The sequence below is a fragment of the Anguilla rostrata genome, unplaced genomic scaffold (assembly GCF_018555375.3).
Source record: "Anguilla rostrata isolate EN2019 unplaced genomic scaffold, ASM1855537v3 scaf1003, whole genome shotgun sequence".
Classification (NCBI taxonomy): Eukaryota; Metazoa; Chordata; class Actinopteri; order Anguilliformes; family Anguillidae; genus Anguilla; species Anguilla rostrata.
In genome coordinates, this window is record NW_026986355.1 from 49,156 (window position 1) to 68,922 (window position 19,767).

The 19,767-nt window shown below is 41.6% G+C and overlaps 1 protein-coding gene across 3 annotated transcripts in view; it reads left to right on the forward strand.

Moving 5' to 3' along the window:
• Nucleotides 1–19,767, forward strand: part of LOC135246985 (galactose-binding lectin l-1-like) — a 40,913-nt gene that overhangs the window by 12,967 nt on the left and 8,179 nt on the right. The gene's annotated exons all lie outside the window — the stretch shown is intronic.

Here is a 19,767-nt window from a genome sequence, read left to right on the forward strand (position 1 = left end):
GGAGGGTTGCCGGTTCAAACCCCGCCCTGGGCGTGTCGAAGTGTTCTTGAGCAAGACACCTAACCCCTAACCCCTAACTGCTCTGGCCAATGAGAGGCATCAATTGTAAAGCGCTTTGGATAAAAGCGCTATATAAATGCAGTCCATTTACCATTTAAATATTTATTTGGCAGATTGGACTCTTTCCTTGTCTGCGAATTATGTTTCTAACTTCCACATTTATATGTTTAAAAAAACGAGATCACACGCACGCAAATATTAGGGCCAATGAGAAGACAGAGAGCGACAGAGAACCAATGGGAAGACAGAGAGGCTCTTTGCCGAGACTGAACCACTGCTTTGTGGTTGTAGACATAACCACCGCTGCCCTTTGCTCTGCTGCATTTCACTAAAAGCACCACTAGATGTCAGGCTTGACTCACAATCATTCAGTGGTGAGCACCTCTGGGTTCACAACCTGGGTTCTGGGCTTTTGTTGTCACCCTTTTTGTTTGCTGAAGAAAACAGTCCTAACGAAGCTGCATCATTTTTTATTTCAATCATTTCATGGAATCATCACTATCATTATTCTGGCTTTGTTTTTACCCAGGCTCCCATTATAGTTAAAAGCAGTGGCCAAAAAGGTGGAAGCACAAATATACATACAGTCCCCTCCAAAAGTATTGGAACAGCAAGGTCAGTTCCTTTGTTTTTGCTATACACTGAAGACAATTGAGTCTGAGGTCAAAAGATGTACATGAGATGACAGATCCGAATTTCAGCTTTTATTTCCTGGTATTTTTGTGTTATAAAAGATAAACTAACATGAAGACCAGAGAGCTGTCTTTGGGAGAAAAGCAAGCTTAGAAAAGAGGGGAAATCGATCAGAGCCATTGCACAAGCATTGGGGATAGCTTGTACGACAACTTGGAATGTCCTGAAAAAGAAAGAAACCGCTGGCGTATTGAGCAACAGATATCGAACAGGTCGACCAAGGAAAACAACAGCAGTTGATGACAGAAACATTGTGAAAGCTGTGAAGAAAAACCTCAAAACATCAGTCAGTGACATCACAAACAATCTCCACAGGACAGGGGTGAAGGTATCTCAATCAACCGTTCGAAGAAGACTTAGAGAGCAGCAATATAGAGGCTATATCACAAGATGCAAACCACTCATCAGTAGTAAGAATCGGAAGACGAGATTACAATTTGCAAAGAAGTACAGAGATGAGCCACAAAAGTTCTGGAACAAAGTTTTATGGACTGTTGAAACCAAGATTAATCTCTACCAAAGTGATGGAAAGGCCAAAGTGTGGAGAAAGAAGGGATCTGCTCATGATCCAAAACATATAAGCTCATCTGTGAAGCACGGTAAAGGAAGTGTCATGGCTTGGGCTTACATGGCTGCTTCTGGAGTGGGCTCACTAATCTTTATTGATGATGCAACTCATGATGGTAGCAGCAGGATGAATTCAGAAGTCTACAAAAACATTCTGTCTGCCAACTTACGGAGAAATGCGTCCAAACTAATTGGGAGGAACTTCATCATGCAGCAAGACAATGACCCAAAACACACTGCCAACACAACAAAGGATTTCATTAGGGAGAAAAAGTGGAAGGTTTTAGACTGGCCAAGTCAATCACCAGACCTTAACCCAATTGAGCATGCATTTCACCTCCTGAAGAGGAGATTGAAGGGAAAAACCCCCCGAAACAAACAACAACTGAAAGAGGCTGCAGTAAAAGCCTGGAAAAGGATCACAAAAGAAGAATGCAACAGTTCGGTGATGTCAATGGGTCGCAGGCTTGATGCAGTTATTGCAAGCAAGGATATGCTACCAAATATTAAGTGTCATTTGCTTTCATTTACTTAAATACTCTCTGTTCCAATACTTTTGCTCACCTAAAAATTGGGTGGTCTGATACCAATGGTGCTATGTTCTAGTAGTTCAACACATCTAGGTGTAAATACCAGGAAATAAAAGCTGAAATTCTGAACTCTTGTCTCATGTTCATCTTTTTATCTCAACCCCAAATGTATTCAGTGTATTGCAAAAACAAAGGAACTGGCCTTGCTGTTCCAATACTTTTGGAGGGGACTGTAGATCTCATTTAAACATTGGGGTGGGTCAAACACACAGGAAATTTGCTTTCGGATTCTTTTTTTGGGGGGGAGGGATACTAATAGTACCACCCAATGCAACATGATAATATTGAGGGGGACCATGTGATGTTTTCCCAAAGTTGGGGGGTTTGTGTGTTTGTGTGTCTGACTCGGGATCTGCGTTCATGAATCAGGGTACATTTGATCCTGAAAGAATAAAACTCCACTGCACTTTTATTGCTGAGTGTATAGGGATGGTTAGACACATGAAAAGTTTAATGTTTAGGTTTGTCAAGTAAAATTCTTACTTATTGTCAGCAATGCCCCTGAAAAAAATTAAGTATTCCATGACAGTATGCAGGTAATTTAGGCAGCTGCTCACCTGATTTTCTCCACCCCTCTGGTCTCCCCTCCTGACTGCCCAGTGAGGTCTTTCCTGGGGGTGGACTTGGTGTTGCCCTGGGGTCCCAGCTCCAGGGAGTCCATGGGGCCCTTCATTGGCTGCTGGCCTGGGTGAGCTTGTGGCCAGGAACTGCCCTTTAATTTTTCAGTCAGGTCTCCAGCATGTTTGCAGTTTGTGGCATTTCTGAGTTAGAAAACAAAGACAAACGTGAGGTAATAATTCCTCAGAAAAATAAAAAGGAAATGGCTACAAAAAGATTTTAAGCTAACACATGAACAGGTTGTTGTGTTGTGTTGTAAAACTGTTAAGATTCCAAGGAAAAGATATGAGGCAGGAACTGTAAACAGTGTCCTTGATTCTGTAGAATATGAGACAGTTCACACAAAACACTGGAGGGGCATATCCCTCTGAGAATTTACGACATTCAGATCATATCACTTGGTGTTCACCTTCAGCTTAGCAAATCATCATTTATTACATTCACTGTTCTACCAAATAAGGTCAATAATGTTATATTTACTGCTTTAGAGAGAGAGGAAGTCTGGTGCCCCTCCCATCTAACCCACAATGTCAGTAATTATGAGCTATGGATAATACTGACTAGTCATGTTATATATGTAATGTGACATTTTAACTTCAATGGTGCAATTGTAAGATGGGAATACACTCTACAAAAGTCACCTTTGTGTGCATAAATAATTTCTGTGTGTTTAGTAAGCTTTCATTTGGTGAAATGTAAATGCATAAATACCCTTAAATAAAAGCTGATAATGTGCACTTTACCTACATGTGAATTGTTTGATTACACTAAACTAAAATTGTGGAATACTGTGGAGAAATACTGTGAAAATAAAAGAAAATATGACTTTGTCCCAAACATGAAGCTGACTGTATATAAGTAGTCTGTGCCAAACAGAAATTTATATAGTCCATGTAAGGTGAAGTTTCACATCCTCGTCAGAGGACCCTCAAGTATCCCCATCACTAAAGCAAGACATTTCTCCTCCTCCATCCACTGGATGCCAGTCACTAAGTGGTGGGACTAATTACCATATCTCTCAAAAGATTTAAATGGACAAATTTTAGTTCAACCCTCCTATTATGTTCAAATTAACTAACAACTTTTATGTTTGGGGTCAATTTGACCCCAGCAATATAAACCTGTGGAAAATAATTGTAACTGAAAGTGTTAGCCAAGTTTCTCTCTGAGCTACTTTTGGCCTTTCTACTGACCATCTTAATAGCCCAGTAAACAAAACATGACTCCCCCCATCCTCCCCTTATACATCAAGTATTGATTTTATATGACTATTGCGAAATATGCAAATGACTGTGCAATCTCATTCATTGACCTAAAATGGAAAACAAAGTATGTTTTGGATGTTTTCAGGGCTTTATGTTGGTATTAAGTGCTAATTAAAAAAGAAAAATAACATTTGGAAAGAAACACACATTTTATTATCAAGCATAGTAACATTTTATGTTCGGGGTTAATTTGACCCCAGGAAAAAATATAAAAAATGTCAAACATTTCCAACGTTTAGGTTCAGAAAACACTTCAGACATTCAATAAGTAACACATGAGAGTTATTCAATAATGAAGAAACACCAATAAAAAGTAAATTTGTCACCAGAATTGAGTTTTGATTAAAAAATGAACATAACAGCTCATCTAGGTACCTGTGGGTATCAATTCTTCATTCAGACGAGATAGATGCAATTTGTCACACTCCTGTCGACCCTGCCTTGTTTCCCTGTCATCAAAGCGTATAATGTGGGAGAAAACATGAAATGTCTCCAGAGACATTGTGACTGGAAAAATTGCCCTACCAGCGTCAGCATTCCAAAGGCTTGCTGTTGCTTCACCTTTTGACTTGTACACTTCTGCCAAAATAAGCAACCCAATATAGGATTGCTAGTGGGTCACATCCAGCTCTTTCCAATTGTCACCATACACACGCCTCCCCTCTAAGTTTGTCATCTCAAGAATATCCTTTTGCATTGATGGTGTTATGAAGAGTTCAAATGCAGATTTTATGTCTTGTACATGACTGCTAGCATATCTGGTGGGGCCTGGAACCATTTTGATGACATTAACAGCACAAAGTCTACCCTGTCTTTCAACTGGGGATACGGACCATAGTAGTTTTCCATTTTTGGAAGTGAACATGTCAGTTTTTGGTGGTTGAGAGATGACAGGAGGGTTTATTGGTGGTTGAGAGGCAACAGGAAGGTTTCTTGGTGGTTGAGAGATGACAGGAGGGTTTCTTGGTGGTTGAGAGATGACAGGACGGTTTATTGGTGGTTGAGAAACAACAGGAGGGTCAGAATATGGTATCGCAAAGGCTTCATTCTCATCATCAGAGGAGGATGCCACATGATCAGGGTCCTCCTCAACATTATCCTCAGTCTCAGACATATCCTCATCTAAATCACTTTCACCCTCCAAGATCTGTGACAGAACCTCAGTAGCAGAAAATATACGCCTGTGTGGTGGTCATTTTCAAAATCTTTAGTTGAGGCACAAATGCAAAAAGAAATGGTTTAGAGGGCTATGTGTGCAGCCCTTATTATAAGTTTGCCCCCACCCCCATGTTGCGAGAATGATCAGAGATCTCGTGGGAACTATGTTTTCCCCTCACACACACACACACACACACACACACACACACACACACACGCATGCCCTCTCTCTCTCTCTCTCTCTCTCACACACACACACACACACAAATTAATGTGAACGTGTCCTCAGCCAACACAACAAAAATAAGGTGATGGTTTTATATAACAATAGAGCTTGGGGTCAAAATGACCCCAACAACACCGGTGTACAACATGTGTACAGGACATTAAAAATAATTTTTTCAGTTAATTTCAAGTTTGCCATGTTTTCCCCATAAAGTTAGGAAAAGTCATGAAATATCTAGCTGAAAAAAGTATGGTAACCATATTTTTAGAGACAGTAAACATTGAATGGGGTCAAATTGACCCCAAACATAATAGGAGGGTTAAGATATGAGATAAGATTGAAAATATGAATAAATATTTATTTTTGGTTAAATATATAAATTCTTAACTAAAATTTGTGTTGGATTAAATCTGTTAGATCTGTTATTGCTTTCAATAAAAACCAAGATTTAAGATAAAAGCTAAATATTTAATTTGGAACAGAAAATTTCACATTTAAACAAATATTTATTTTTGGGTAAATATTTACATTTTTCACCAAGACTTGGAATTAAATAAATATGAAGTTAAATGTTCAAATCTATTTCATTTAGTCAACCTTCAGGTAACCAGGAACACCAAATTCAGATCAAAATCACTATTCCAAGGGGGATTAAACCATAAAACACAAAGTTGCCCAACAACACAATTGACAAAGAACTTACAAGCATCAGATGGGAAATGAAACAATAGTATAACAGAACTAAAAAATAAAGCAGAGGTGAACAGCAGGATCATACTTCACTCATAGTCATGATTTACACGTTTAAAATCATGAAATTAAATTAATTTGTCTATTTTAAGATTTTTTTTCAGATTGTTCCAACTATAAGATACAAAATATCTGAAGCCCAGCTTTCTGAATTCAGTAGAGGGACAAGGGACTTTAAAGAGTATCACTTCCATAGACCGGAGTTGATAATTATGTAAATTCTAATTCGGAGACAGCTGAGTTCAGAAGGAAATAGCCAAATTATTATTTTATCAATGAACACATACCAATGAATCTATCGGCGCAGATGTAGATCAGTATGGTAAACTGTATCCAATGCATGTAAAGTAGAAATGCTCATTTGGAAATGAATGGCTAAATATTTTGCCCATTATTTGTGGCAAAATAAACATAAAGTTAAATGTTAAATCATGGTTTTAATATAAAGCTACATATTTAATTTGAAACCCAAAATTTAAGATATAATAAATATTTTTGTTAAAGACTTTAAACTCTTTAAACTTTAGCTTTTAAACTCAGATTTGTGATTAAAAACAGATATATTAATGACATCTTAAATCATGGTTTTGGAAAACTAAGATGTATGATGTAACCTAAAAATATTTTTTGAAAATAAATATTTATTTTCTGAAATCAAGGTTTAAGATTTACAGTAAATTAAATGTTATATTTTTCTGAATATTTGTTATTATTAGAAACTGGATGGTAATTATTAAGATTAAACGAATCACCTCCTTCATGCAATTGGAGCAGCTTTCCACATATTTGGAATATGTCCTGATGTAATAGACAGATTTAAAATATGTAATAAGTGCTCTGCAATCTACAGGGCAGCAGGTTTAAGAAAATGTGGATCCAGACAATCCGGTCCAGTGGTTTGTCAATCAAAAAAAATGCAACAAAAATGTATAAAAAGCAAAAGGAGTAAGCAAAATGAGAAGTAAAATCACCATCATGGGAGGTCATGGAAAGTTCAGACAAGGGAGGATTTTGTCCCACAGAAATGTTATCCTTTTCCATATCAAAAAGATGTCCAGCAGCAATATAATGTCTGTTAAAAGTGGCCAATGTGTTAAGTGTACATGTAGTGAACTCAGAGCTAATTCAGCATCAGATATTTCAGCAAAATGATGCAGATCAATATGGTAAAGATCATGCATAAAGGGTCGCTCATTAAAATTCCTGATGTTTCTCTTATTTATGAACCGAGGTTGTGTTTCTCTTCCTTTAATGCTTCTGACACATGCAATAGGACAGTGATTATTAACACATCATTTGAACACACCACTCACATTTCTTTCACATTTTTTCTAGTCTATTACACAGGATTAGGTCAATTTAGCCGGATTTTTCACTGTAGGTCTAGTTGGTTAAGTAATTATCTGCATTAAATTGAGATCCAAACAAAATTCCTTAAATTTATCAGAGACATCACATAGCCAATCAACTTAAAATCTCCCAAGATAATAATTTCAGAGTCAATATAAGAAGAAACAAGAAAGCAGCTAAGTCACCAAGTGTGTCAGCCACATCTGATGGGGCCTATATATCCACCAAAGTAAATGCATTATACCCTGTATGTAGCTTTAATTTGATGAGTTCACATTGTTTATGTTACAGGTCTGACGTGGAATAAACCCGCCACTGTATCACATTTAAATTTTTTATTAATTCTGAAAACAGAAGGAGAATGGACATATATCAGTTCGCTGCACCGGATTACCACACCATTTACAGATATCATTAACAGAAGATAATCTCTGATTTTACTTTCACAGTGTCGCAAAAATAAAGAAAACACTTTACCCTTTACCCAGTTACCTTGTGCCTGTTTCAATTACCAAAATAAACATATTTCTTTACAGAGTATCAATTCCATATATCATTATCACATTTCACAATTCCAAAAAGACCAGCAATCTCACAGTCACTAAAACTAATTAACAAAGATTTTTAGGCTTATTAATCTCTATAGCTCTACATTTAACTGAATACTCCCACCTAGTGGACAAACAATTATTTGCACTCCACTAGCAATATTGAACGAACCTCATTTCCCCACGAAACTGGGTAATACAGTTCCGAGCATTTTCCCTGTGTTTAAGCTAACTGTTTCACATGTCCCTTTTAATACCAGATCCGTGCACTTTAATGCATTAAGTTGCCGAGTATTAGCTCAGCTACTGATATTCCCACGTTCCCTTTCCGAGTTAGTGCTGGGAATTATTGTTTCAGATTCGCTTTCGCTCAGGCAGGATGTAATAATAAAGTCGCGAATCTTCCTTCAATAAACACAGGATGCATCGGCTTTGGAACGTCGTCGTACCCGGTATAACTTATTCATGTCTGAACTTACTCACAGCAGGTAGCTGAGCATATCGTAAAATAACTTGGTCGGCTACTGTGGCTATCAAGCTACACACGCTTAGTACACTTTCGCGGCTATTCTGTTTCCCGTCTCCCGGTTCCTTTCGCAAAACGGCGCTTAATGTTCTAAATATTTCACAATCCATACCCGATTATTTTAGTTTACATTCCGAAATGGAATATTTAGCCATCATCACCGAATATTTTCCAAAATGGACGGCGACCCCGTTCAGATACACAGTGTATTCGCGCCACAATCTCACTGACGCTCATGTTGCAATTAAACCTCATACTAAAACATATCAACATATCACTTTCTACTTTCTATTACCGATACACACTAACCTATTGCAGGAGTGAATATTACATTACCTGAAAACAGAAGGAGAATGGACATATATGAGTTCGCTGCACCGGATTACCACACCATTTACAGATATCATTAACAGAAGATAATCTATGATTTAACTATCACAGTGCAGACCCCTGCAGTTAGTAGCGCCACCTTACTGCTGGGAGGTGGATATGCCCTTTCCATTACAAACTGAATATGACGCTGTACACTGTCTTCAGTTCAGGGTGTGACACCCTCCCCCACTAAAAAAAAAAAATTGTTCTTACAATTTTTTTCACATTACTCCATGGACCCGAGGAACAGGTTTTCTTTTCAAAATTACTTACACTGTCTACGATGCACCATCCATAACAATTCACAGTATCAAATATATTAGCGTCTCTTTGATGAAGTGTCCCCAAACAGTCCATAAAAGTGCACAGTCTCAAATGCGCTAGAGTCTCTGTGGCAAGGTATCCAGAAACAGTTACCGTTTTATTTTTAATCCCTGTCTTTGTGATTTAAGTCCTCAGAGCTGCACAATAGCCATGGTCTCCAGAATCCATGACCTGCTGAACGCTGGTGGCAGCATGTTCTCAGACTTCTCACCACTGGGTCTCGTTGGCTTACTGAAGGTTGTCCCAACCTATCATAGACTAAGGTCAATGGTGCTCTCCTGTTTCTTGTTGGATATACTCTCTGATCCTGGTTATCCGCCAAATCAGTGGAGCTGTCCTGTTCTTCCTGACCTGAAGACTCTGTCTCTGACGCCGTTGATTCCTGAGCCGATGTCACACTATCCTGCGCTTGCTCAGGCTCACCTACAACTTCACCACCTGCTCCATCCGTTGGTCTCCTTCCCAGGTCCATGTCCTCCTGACTCTCTGCTGTAGAACTATTTTTCTTCCCTGATGAGGTCATCGGAATGAGAACCCCTTCATACTCCTCATCAGAATCCTCTGGTCCCTGATTAGCGTGGTACCATTGTTGGGGACGCCTTGCATTTTTCTTCCTTTTCCTGGCATCAACAACTGGACTCAATGGGAGTGAGTCCCAGGGTAACAGCAGATTCCGGTGAACTATTCGATTTTTTCCTTTTCCATCCTCAGGTCGAATCTCAACGACAGGACTGTCTTCATTTTTCTTGCCCACCACAACATGGATCTTGTCCTCCCAATGAGATCTTAATTTTCCGGGGCCACCACGTTCACTGAGATTTCTGATGAGAACTCTGCCCCCTGGCTGCAAGTCTGTACCATACACCTTCTTGTCGTAGTGGCTTTTCCCCCTTTCAGCGTGCTTTTCCACTGCTTGTGACGCAATCTGGTAAGCCTCCGCCATTTGATTTCTCCATCTCTGTACATACTCATCATAGGTGTTCTCCGTGTTGTCTGGATTCAGGTTGAACATTAAGTCGATTGGGAGTCTTGGGGAGCGCCCAAAAAGGAGATAGAAAGGAGAGTACCCGGTTGTGTCATGCTTTGTGCAATTATAGGCATGCACTACTTTGGGTAGAGTTTTCCTCCAATCTGCTTTCTGTTCCTCTGGTAGACACCGTAACATTGACAGCAATGTCCTATTGAACCGTTCCACCTGCCCATTTCCCTGGGGGTGATACGGTGTTGTCTTGGAGTTTTGTATGCCACACAGTTCATGCAATCTTGCCATTAGCTTGTTATTGAATTCCCGACCCTGGTCATGGTGGAACCGAGTAGGGAATCCAAACTTTAGCACAAAGTCCTCAAACAATTTCTCAGCCACTGTCCTAGAGGATTTATTCTTTGTGGCGTAAGCCTGGGCGAACCTGGTGTAATGATCCATTATCACTAAAATGTATTCATAGCCCTGCTTAGATGGTTCAAGATGCAAGAAGTCAATTGACACTAACTCGAAAGGATAAGTTGTCTTGATTGTTGTTAGCGGGGCCCTGGTTCTTTTACATGGCTGCCTGCGCTTAAGGCACCCACAGACTTCAGTTACATAATGTTCAACATCACTCTGCATCCGGGGCCAGAAGAACCTCTCTCTTACCAATGACAAGGTTCTCTCCGGTCCCAGGTGCCCCATCTCCTCATGCAGCTCCTTATAGACACAAGGGTGGAACTCTTGCGGTAGGACCAGCTGACGCCTTTTGGCAGTCTGACGGTAGAGGATGCCATCAATATCGAGGTACAGCTTCTTCCACTCTCTCAACAGCACCACTACATCTGTGTTCTCGTCTCCTCTCAGCATTCGTGGGTGGTCTACCCCTTTTTATGTACCACATTGCCCGACTAATAACTCCATCTTTTTCCTGAGCAGTCTTTACTCGTTTTGGTTGGATTTGGGATAATGTTGGGCTAGCTAGGTCACCGTCAAGGGTTTCCAGAGCTACCGGGCTGATCCAGGTGGTGAGGGTCTCCGTCTGTACAAGCACTCCCCTCAGAGCAGCACTCACCACATCCACTTGCGTCTGCTCGGTGTATTCCTCATCCCATTTCTCACTTTGCAGAGGCATTCGGGAAAGGCCATCAGCGTCACTGTTTACCCGGCCAGGGCGGTATTTGATATTGAAATTGTAATCTGCCAGTTCGGCCACCCAGCGGTGACCTGTCGCATTCAGTTTAGCTGTGGTTAAAACATAAGTCAATGGATTGTTATCCGTATAGACGGTAAATGATGGAGCGTGGTATAGGTAATCTTTGAAACGCTCACATACCGCCCACTTCAGCGCCAGAAATTCCAATTTCCCTGAATGCAGGTGATAATTCTTCTCCGCTGGACTTAATGTTCTTGACCCGTAGCCGATCACCACCATGTTACCACTCTGTCGCTGGTACAAGACCGCCCCTAAACCTTCCTGAGAAGCGTCACAGTGCAGTATAAATGGTTGGGTGAAATCAGGGTACCCTAACACTGGAGGATTGGTCAAACAGTCAACTAATTCCTCCAACACCTGCTGATGTTCTTCTGTCCAGCATATGCGGGTACTACTGGGCAGCTGGTTGTGGCGTTTCCTTGTTGTACCCTTCTTTTCACGCGGGGGCCCCTTTGGAGCTACTTCTTGTGTCTTCAGACTCACCTCACTTGGTTGACACAACAGACTATACAGCGCTTTGGCACGGCGTGAGAAGTTCTGTATGTATGGTCTGTAGTATGACAGGAAGCCCAGTAATCTCCTCAGCTCTCCCACGTTGGTGGGTCTCCGCTCTTTCAAAGCCAGCACTGGCTCAATGTCTGCTGGATCCATGGTGTAGCCCTGCTCTGACACTATCCTGCCTAGAAACCGAACACTCCTTTTGAACATTTCACATTTCTTGGCGGTGAGTTTGATGCCGTACTTCTGATAGCTTTGCAATACCAGGCGAATGTGGTTCAAGTGTTCATCAAAGGAGGGAATATGGACCAGGTTGACATCTAAATAGGGTAGACAGACATCGTCTCTCAGCCCCTCCAGGCATTCCTCCATGGCTCTCTGAAATTCTGCAGGGGAAGAACTTAACCCAAACGGTATTCGAGTCCACTCAAAAAGGCCCCAGGGTGTGATGAATGCCGTTAAGGGGCGGCTCTCCTCGTCCATGAAACCCTGGTGATAAGCCTTCCCCTGGTCTAACACTGAATACCAGGAGCTCCCACATAGGCTATCAATTAAGTCCTGAATTCTTGGGATTGGGTGCCTATCTGGGACAGATTTCTTATTTAACTCTCGATAATCACAACACAGTCGTAGCCCCCCATCTTTCTTTTTTACTACAACCACAGGTGAGGAGTAAGGCGATCTGGACGTTTGGATCCACCCTTTGTCCAAAAGGTCTCTCAGGTACTGCTTCACCTCTTGATGAAGGGGTTTAGGGACAGACATGTATGTTCTTTTCACGGGAGTCGTGTCATGGAGAGTAATATGCATCTTCAATGAGGGCATACACCCAATGTCATGCTCATTGCGTGAAAATGCCTTACATTCTTCCCTTAGCAGCTGCCGCACTCTTACCTGTTGCTCCTCAAGCAGGTGGTCCAACTGTACTGGGGGATCCCACTTTTCTTCCGGGGGCTTGTCGTCCACTGTTTCTTCCCTGACCCTATTGATAGCCAGTGGAAGCCTTTCCCTGTCTTTTTCTCGATCATCACTAGCCCCAAGGGTGTTGCGGGAGGCCAGGTATAAGCCGCCCACAGGCTCTAGGTGGCCCATCTGCATTCTTCTATCTAATGTCACTGTATGTTTAGTAGTGTTTATCACGGGAATCCTGGTTCGTGTTGATTTTCCCTTGTGTACAGTGACCAGCATCTCTCCACTGCTTAATCCCTCGGGCCACTCCGGTCCTCCATTTGGGACAAAGAGCATCACCTTATCCTCTTCTAAAATTCCAGCATGGGCACGGCCACTCACAAAGGTGAGTTCTCCGGGTGGTATTTTAATACTCACATTTCCCACTTTCACTGGGGGGTGCCCATAATTGTCTCCAGGTGCTCCAAGTACTTCTGCCTCAAGTATTTCTGCTAATGTCCCAGCATCTTTTGGCTCCAGGGAGAAAGCTGCCTCTAGGGTGGTGATTAGTTCTGGAGTTACGCCCTCTTCCAGCTCGCCCTCAATCACATTGAACCCAATAATGGGCTCTTCAGCCACATTTGGATCAGGACTCACGAGGACAGGTACCTGCATAACTTTATGGGAATTTTCTGTTTGGCCCAACCTGACTTCTATCTCCACCCAACCACTAAACGGTATCTGAGTTTTGTTTGCTGCTAACCCACTAAGATTCGCTGATCCCAACAGCTCACTGAGGGGTCTGACTTGAGTGTGAGGGAGGAATTTCTGTCTCCAGTGTTCATTCATCATACAGGATTGAGCACCTGTGTCCCACAAGGCCAGTACTGGGGTGTTGTCAAACAGACAGTGCACCATGCATCTCTTTCCAACTACATCTACTAATTTAGCATGACTCTTAGGATTAAGATAGCCTATCTTGGATATCTGGACTTGTTCTTTGTTCACCCTGTAGTCTGCGTTTTGTGTTCTCCTGGGGGATGATGTGTTCTGGACTGCTACTCTCCCCTTTTCAGCAGTCCCCTTTAGTTTTCCCTGGCTCGGCCTGGGCTGACGACAGCCCCATGAAAAGTGCCCTGTTGCTCCACACTTGAAGCAGTGCTCACATGAGTCCATCTGTCCCTGTTTCATGCATGCCTCACAGGCTCTGGTCTGCCTTCTCCTCGCTAACCGTCCCGGCTGGGTTGTGCCATGTTGTCCTATACAGTCTTTTAGAAGCTCTCGAATTTCTGCCACTTCGGCTCTCAACTCTTGCACTGCATCGTTCGTCGAACCCTCACCTCGTCTTTCTACCACAGCTTTTCCTTTCATCGCCGCACTGCTCCGCTGCGGGGAGTCTGACTGTTGCCCATCTTCCCCGAGCTTGACAGGACTGGAATGGACCGTCATATCCGTTTGCAGCTCAGTTGCGGTCACCGCCCTCATGTTGGCAGTTTTCTTGAACTTCAGTTTCCTTTCCTCCTCCAACCGTGAGGACATGTTCAGTTGTTCAATCAGCTCTTCATCAGTTATTGCTTTGTTCTCCAGCACCTTCCTCATATCTAGTTTCAGTAATTCACTTTGCAGTCCTGTGTACACCGACCTCAGGAATTTCTTCTGGATCAGATCAGCACCATACTGCTCTTCCACGTCATCATCGGCGGAGGCAAGGAGACGGTCTTTGAGTTCAATAGCTCTGAAGAGGAAACTCTGGGCTGTTTCTTTGGGCTCTTGGAGGAGGTTGATGAGCTGATGATATAAGTCGGAGGGGCTTTCTACTTTAAAATGACCTTTCAACACAGTCTTCAACTTGGAGATTGTGAGGTCACTCTTAGACTCCAGCATGCTCCGCAATGGTAGGCCAGGGCTAATGGCTCGAATTACTGCTTCGATGACTTCAGAATCGTTGTAGCGTTTCCTTAGGCCCCCGTTGATCTGGTGGAGCAGGTTGGTGTAGCTCAACTTCTCCTTCTGGCCACCTTCTCCAATCTGACCCCAGATTTTAAAGTCTTTCTTTATTGTCACCTCTGGAGCGAGCGTGGCGCCCCCTGGGGCAGCTCTCTGGTTAGCCAGCCTCTCACTGAGTGACTTTATCTCTTGCTCCATCTGCTCTCTGGCGTTCTGCTGCTCCAACTCTAAGGTGAGATATCGTTTTCTCATCTCCAGCACCTCTTCATGCTCTTCTCCACTGCCTATGAGACCCTCTATGGTGCTGAGTAAGTCTCTCATAAACTGGCAAGCCACCTCATTTTCCTCGTTGTCCGCCACTTCATCAATGGTAGCCTCAATTAGCTTAACAAGGCCCCGTCTGCTTTGCTTCTCTACTTCCACTGCATCCAGTCCCTTGCATTTCGCCCACAAGCCAACCTGGACCAGCTCTTCTCTCTGAAGCTTCCCCAATGCAGCACTGGCCTGTTCCTGCAGCTCCTCCAGCTCCATTTTTCTGAAAACGGGCAATAGACGAATTATCTTGGTCCTCTTATTAACCTTCTTGCTGAAGTTAATGACTGGTTTCCCGGGTTTCGGCACCAAAATATGTTACAGGTCTGACGTGAAATAAACCCGCCACTGTATCACATTTAAAGTTTTTATTAATTCTGAAAACAGAAGGAGAATGGACATATATGAGTTCGCTGCACCGGATTACCACACCATTTACAGATATCATTAACAGAAGATAATCTTTGATTTTACTTTCACAGTGTCGCAAAAATAAAGAAATCACTTTACCCTTTACCCAGTTACCTTGTGCCTGTTTCAATTACCAAAATAAACATATTTCTTTACAGAGTATCAATTCCATATATCATTTTCACATTTCACAATTCCAAAAAGACCAGCAATCTCACAGTCACTAAAACTAATTAACAAAGATTTTTAGGCTTATTAATCTCTATAGCTCTACATTTAACTGAATACTCCCACCTAGTGGACAAACAATTATTTGCACTCCACTAGCAATATTGAACGAACCTCATTTCCCCACGAAACTGGGTAATACAGTTCCGAGCATTTTCCCTGTGTTTAAGCTAACTGTTTCACAGGTCCCTTTAAATACCAGATCCGTGCACTTTAATGCATTAAGTTGCCGAGTATTAGCTCAGCTACTGATATTCCCACGTTCCCTTTCCGAGTTAGTGCTGGGAATTATTGTTTCAGATTCGCTTTCGCTCAGGCAGGATGTACTAATAAAGTCGCGAATCTTCCTTCAATAAACACAGGATGCATCGGCTTTGGAACGTCGTCGTACCCGGTATAACTTATTCATGTCTGAACTTACTCACAGCAGGTAGCTGAGAATATCGTAAAATAACTTGGTCGGCTACTGTGGCTATCAAGCTACACACGCTTAGTACACTTTCGCGGCTATTCTGCTTCCCGTCTCCCGGTTCCTTTCGCAAAACGGCGCTTAATGTTCTAAATATTTCACAATCCATACCCGATTATTTTAGCTTACATTCCGAAATGGAATATTTAGCCATCATCACCGAATATTTTCCTAAATGGACGGCGACCCCGTTCAGATACACAGTGTATTCGCGCCACAATCTCACTGACGCTCATGTTGCAATTAAACCTCATACTAAAACATATCAACATATCACTTTCTACTTTCTATTACCGATACACACTAACCTATTGCAGGAGTGAATATTACATTACCTGAAAACAGAAGGAGAATGGACATATATGAGTTCGCTGCACCGGATTACCACACCATTTACAGATATCATTAACAGAAGATAATCTATGATTTAACTATCACAGTGCAGACCCCTGCAGTTAGTAGCGCCACCTTACTGCTGGGAGGTGGATATGCCCTCTCCATTACAAACTGAATATGACGCTGTACACTGTCTTCAGTTCAGGGTGTGACATTTACATTACATTACATTACATTTATTTAGCAGACACTTTTATCCAACGCGACGTACAAAAGTGCATTTCATGGTCATGGACAACTACAAAACGCAAGTTCAATAAGGTACGATACTCATTTCGTACAGCTATTTCTAGCCAAGGACACAGTTCAGTTCACACAGTGAACACTATTCTGACCTAACTGTTGCCAAGCCAATTTAGGGAGAAGAACAAGCTACAATATTAGGACAAATACAAATTACCAAAAGTGCTGGAATGGGGGTACATGTAACATGAGTGCCATGAAAGGGGGGATTTTAAGTGACACGATTCACAGAGTGGTGGCAGTTGGTCGATGGTGGGGGAAGCTGCGAGACAGACCAGGTAGGCCCAAAAATGTAGTGAGAGTATGTTGGGAATGCCCGGTGGAGGATTCTGTCTGGAAGGATTTCAACTCTCACATCTGAGAGAACTTTTCCCGTGTCCCGGAGAAGGCTAGAAAACCTGAATTGTGGAAGCGGCTGTTAGGGGCCATGGTCAAAAGCTAGCACACTTCTTCCATAAGAATAAAGCATACAATATACAGTATTTTACACCTCTGAAGACCCATAATATTTTTTTGTTAGTTACCAAGTGTTCTTTTGGAGTCTCCAAAGGGCCTTTTTGGAAACCCAAAATGGATACTACGTAAAAATGAGAAAGTTGTGTTAGTTGCTCTGTGTTAGTTGCTCCAGCCCTAACAAAGCACACCTCCTTAAGCTGCTAATAGTAGACTCTGGTGTGCCAAATGAGGATGGAAATGAAAATCTACAGGATGGTAGATCTCCAGGAACAGGATTGGGCAGCCCTGTTCTGGGTGGTCCAATGCATGCTGGGATAGGCTCCAGCACCTGCCACAACCCTGACCAGGAATAAGTGGGTATCAATAATGGATGGATGTATGTAGTGTATTTTCTGCACATGTTAGATATAGTGAATTTCATTAACATGAGTCTAATTTATTGCAGTTACTGGATAACTGTAACTCAATAAATGGCCAAAGCATTAATGGCTTAATTAACTAATTGAACTACTAATTGTAGTTCAATTTAATTTCCATTGATTGTGTGTACTGCAGTCTAATTGCATGCCTACATTGAAATGCAGGCTATAGTCTGTAATTATGCTACTGAACTTGTATATAAAATGTAATTGTATGTATGGCAAAAGCCTAGCTTGAAAGTAATAGTTTTCAGTGTGTTTCAAAACATATTTTTTTAAATGAATGTTGTACTATTTTTACCATAAAAGCACCATTTTCATTTCACATACAATGCCAAATGCGTGTATGGCATGCATTAAGCACATGTTACAATGCAATAATATCACAAATATTTCATCATGCCTTACATTTCCAATGATGACTGTGATGACTTGAAATTTAATCTTGTGAAGTGAATTATTCTTGGAAACTGTGACTTCCTCAAGCAAGTGATTGATTATTGGCCACACCTTTATCTCCAGAGAGAATATAAGGCCAGGTGCACAGAGAGAGGGGCATTCAGAACACCTCTTATCTTCAGCTCTACATCAGCCTGAGACCTCCACCTGTGACCACACCCAGCCACTTACCTGAGCAGGTGAGATCAAGTGCAGAGAAGCCTGTCTTACAATGCGTCCATTTTATACAAATGGCAGTGTTCACCATGGGATAGATAAATATTACCTTTCTGCCATTAGTTATGTGTAGCTGAAGCCTGTATTCTATAATCTGTTACATCAAGGTAAGTTCTAACAAATGATGTGATTTATGAAATATACATTTGTCAAATATGAATTTGGGTGTCTTTTTCTTACGTGCTTATATATATATAATATATAATTATATATATATATATATATATATATATATATATATAATATATATATATATATATATATATATATATATATATGTACATACATACATACGCACACACACTTACAGGAGGAGGAGTTAGGCTTAGACGTGCGGAGCCAGGTAAACATATTCTGGCAAGGTTATTCCCAGTAAGAAATTGCAAAAGAAGCTTATGATTTCCATTGGCAGTCCTCAGTACACACTCAGAAGGGTCCAGTCATTGATTTGATTCGTTAGAGCTTGTCCAAGCTAGTTAATTGTCTCATAAGCTCATAAATACTAAAATCACACATTTCATTTTGCTTTGCTTTGTAACCAGAGCCATACAACAGTGCAGACATTCAAACATTTGATACATTACCATACAATATAATACTTGTTTTAGAATGTTTTTTTATTGCAAATGGTAATAATCTCCAATGAAGGTTACATGCATAATAAGCATGCATAATAAACATCCCAATGTAAAAACTAAGGTAATTAATCAACTGCATTTAAAACTGAAAAAAAGAAAACTGCATTTAATGTGAAGTGTTTGCTTTTGCCAAAAAAAATGTGTACACATAAATTCAGAGGTATTTATACACCTGCTGTTCTTCGGGAGGGATACAGCACCATTCTTCCATGAGAGACTCTGTTCGAGAATCTCCAATAAATGCTAAGTCCTCCCGCTCCTGCTGGACCTGTCCTTCACCCTACTGGACCTGTCCTTCATCCTGCTGGCCCTGTCCTTCACCCTACTGGATCTGTCCTTCACCCTGCTGGACCTGTCCTTCACCCTTCTGAACCTGTCCATCACCCTGCTTAACCTGTCCTTCACCCTGCTGGACCTGTCCTTCACCCTGCTGGACCTGTCCATCACCCTGCTGAACCTGTCCTTCACCCTGCTGGACCTGTCCTTCACCCTGCTGGAACTGTCCTTCACCCTGGATGGCTCCACAGTGTCACCCTCTTCATCTGTCAGGATTCTCAGAGTGGCACTGGACACCAGACTGTCCCTCTCTGAGAACATCATGGCAGTTCAGACCTCTTCAGACTGCACCATAGCTCCCCTGACCTCTTTTAGATAACCTTTTTTTCTCTTGTTCTTTCTTTTCTTTCTTTCTTTTGAGTAATGCTATAGTTTTAGCTGTGTAATCAAGTCGCACCTTGTTCAGTTACAATACAAATATATATTTTTTACACTTATTGATTATAAATGTGCCTTCTTGGTGGTATCACATTTTTGTGTTCCTGAGAGTTAAATTGATGTTCTCCACTGTTGTACATCCCTCTGGATAAGCATGTCTGCTAAGTGATTGTTGTGTGATGGAATGTAAAATGCACTCTTGGGTTCAGATCTGAGGATTGGCAATGGCAACCACTTCATGTCACA